We start from the raw sequence: 3523 nt of genomic DNA, 5'->3' as shown, positions 1-3523 counted from the left end.
GACCAAGGATGCCTCCTCTTCACCCTTCTGCCAGCTTGATGTAGTCAATGAGCAGACCCTTGGGAATGGCGAAGTCCCAAGATGGATGGAAACTGGATCCATGCATCACTCATAGAGGAGAGCATCCTCTGATCAAAATCCCACCCTGGATTGTCACATGAGCAAAAAATATACCTCTACAGCTTTTGTGTTGTTACATTTTAGAGTCCACTTGCTCCAACAGATAAACTACGCTCTTCGAGATTCCGGGATAACGATGAGGATATTGATCATGATGGAAAGTAGCAGTGATTTAAAGATACTTCATCCCACAACCCAAAATTTCTGTAGAGTAGAAGATACTTTTTCAGGTGGTGCTCAAGTTGGCATTTTTTATTTTCAATGAAAATATCAAATATCAAATATCGTGCACTCCTACTTCTGATCACAGAACACACAAAGCAGAGTAAAGGCAGCAACTGCTTCCAGGGAGATGGAAGCTGTAGCAGGCATTCTGCACGGGAACCAACCTTAACTTTAGTACTTTACAGAACTGTGGACTCTGAAGGAACATTAACAGAGGGCTAAGTGTTCTCAGCAATTGTTACAAAAACTCCGACACGTCATCATGGAGAAGACCACATAGGACACAGGGTCGTGTGAGACATGGCAGATATGCAAGTGGCAAAACTAGTATGAGAAAATAAAGGATACGAGGTAGACCAGAAACGGATATTTCCCTTCACTACTTTTGGCTAAGGATGTGATCAATTCCCTAGTAGAAAAGCAATGGATGTTACATCTGAGCCATGAGTTACAATGTTTATAATTTGTTCCATATGTTCAATTACTGTCATATTACTGAGGGGCCTAAGTTCTAGTAGGAAGAGGGGGTTTATTGATTAATTATTGATAGGGAGACTAGGGTAGAGGTTATAAGCATAAGGCTTTGGAGATAGACAGGATTGGGAATGAATTTCAGCCCTGCTACATACTAACTTTATGGCCCAATCTAGGCTGTCTAATTTCTATGGGCCTCAACGTCCTCATTTGTAAAAATGAAAATAATAATAACCACCTTACAGGGTTAGCCTCTGTGGTCTAGGGGTTAAGATCCACTACTCTCACTGCCATGGTTCCAGTTCCATTCCCCGTCAGGGAAGCAACCACCCACCTGTTGGTGGTCATACTGTGGCGGCTGCATGTTGCTGTGATGCTGAAAGCTGTGCCACCAAGATTTCAGGTACCAGCAGGGTCACTCATAGTGGTCAGGTTTCAGTGGAGCTTCCAGACTAAGACAGACTAGGAAGAAGGACTTGGCCATCCCCTTTGGAAAAAAATGGCCACGAAAACCCTACGAATAGCAGCAGAGCATTGTCTGACACGGCACTGGAAGGGGAGAGGACGGAGCAGGAAGACGGAGCAGGTTCTCCTCTGCTGTGCACAGGGGCGCCAGGAGTCAGAATCCACTCCACGGCACTGAAAACAACAAACCTCACAGGGCTATTGCAAGGATAAGATAAAATATCTGCAAATTACTTAGTACAGTGTCGGACACAGATGAGTCATTAGTCGTAGCTCTTATTATTAATTATTCAGACTAAATGTTGTATAGTTTTTCCTTTATAAGCTAGAAAATAAAATTATTTGGACTTGAGAGCTTATTTTCTCTTATTTGTGTAAGGTTTCATTTTGAAAGTAAGCTTGAAGTATTCTGAAAAGGAAAATAAATTTGGCACAAGAAAGCATGTCTTTATTTGATTTAAAAAATTATTTATTTAAAAACTTCAAAACTTTATCAATGGACTGATATTTTAAATATTTTGAAAAGATGTTGAAGAATCTATCATCTTTCCAGTATCTTCTCACTTATTACAAGTACCTACGTTTTGCTAATAAATTTCCAATGATGCTCTGCTCAAAAAAAAAAAAAAAAAAAAGCAAATGGAAAATTCCTTTCCTTACTCTTACAAGGCACTAACAAAATTACAAAAATACCTTATTAACTTAAATAATTATTAACCATCTAGTGATTTTGTCTTTAAATGCCAAATAACCAGTTTTACTGATTTTATAACCAAACTTATACTATGTTTTAAAAAAATGACCAAAATAATCAATGAGTCACAAACAACCTGCCCCGTTTCAGTAGTTGCTGGTTCTTGCAGCAGCTCAGGTGTGCAGGCACATCACCATCCTTAACACGTTGTCAATAACAGATCCTCCATAGCTGGCAGAATCTTGATGTGGTCAAGGTTAATCTTTTGAAAATTCAAATACAAAATGGTTAAAAAGTCTTTTCAGCATTTTATTATTATAAAAGAAAACTCATTCTGATGCTTTTCTTCCTTCTCTGAAATTATACTACCACATTATTCTACAATATAGAGTTTTAATATTAATACAAAACCTCGACTTCGTTTTAAACAATCTGAAAATTCTCTTCTTCTCTACTTCTGTAGCTTATCATTAGCTACGATATATTTTTTTCTTTTAGAAAGGAATTTCTCTTAGAAAAAAATTATCCAAAATGATTTATATTTTTATATCTTGTTTCATAACCATTTCCACTGGAGCATGCTTCTTTTCAATAGTAGCATAGCACGCATCCTGGCATATGTCACTTTCTTTAAGGCGGCAGTGAAGTAGTTAATTCATAGCCGAATTCATGAGTGAGTTTTGTCTATATTCGACCAGTGGCAAAAAGATTTATCTTTCAATTATTAAACTATTTTTCCCAAATGTCAAGAAGTCATAGTAGTATAAAATAGATTAATGTAAATATAAAAGTAGTTTTTGTTAAGCAAAGTTTGGAATTAAAAATAGGGCAGTGAGTTAAACACCTGATTAATCCCTGGAACCACCCGGTGGAATTGGTAAGAGAAGGGGCTGGAGGAGAGAGAGTAAGGTTGCTTCTGAGGTCAGTCAAGCATCACGTCACCAATTCTTCGCATTCTGGCACAACAATATTTAAAAGATCTGGACAACCAGAGCAGCGAGCCGTCCTCCCTTGCTTTGAAGACCTCACTGAGAATGGTTTCCTTAAGTCTTCCTGGGCACACCAGGAAAATCACTGAAGAGCCACGCGGTCGGGTGCGAACTCAGAGCTTTCTTCAAGCACACACGACCCTTCCTCCGTCTCTTGTGCTGCTCTTCTCAACCCAGCCAGAACCCAGCCGAGTTTATTCACACCCCCACGCACGCAGGCAGAGTGGCGGAAACGCCCTCTTTCCATCCCTTGCAAACAATTATCTCCGCGCGCAGAAGGACCTGATCCCGGCTTTGCGCGCGGGCAGGGGCGCGGGGCAGGGGCGGGAGTCGGGCCTCCGCGCCTGAGGATGTGGGGGCGCCTCCCGCGGTCCCCGGGATCCGCAGCCAATCGTCGGCAGGTGTCCGCGTCCTGCGTCCTCACCTCGGCGCCACCCCGCCCGGGCCCCTCGCCCCTCCCCCGCACCGCGCGCGCACCCCGCGCGCACCCCCGCGCGCGCGCGCACACACACAGACACACACACACACACACAGACACACACACACACACACAAAC

This window comes from Diceros bicornis, chromosome 11 (assembly GCF_020826845.1).
Source record: "Diceros bicornis minor isolate mBicDic1 chromosome 11, mDicBic1.mat.cur, whole genome shotgun sequence".
Classification (NCBI taxonomy): domain Eukaryota; kingdom Metazoa; phylum Chordata; class Mammalia; order Perissodactyla; family Rhinocerotidae; genus Diceros; species Diceros bicornis.
The sequence above is the reverse complement of the archived record's forward strand: the minus strand, read 5'-3'. Positions refer to the sequence as shown.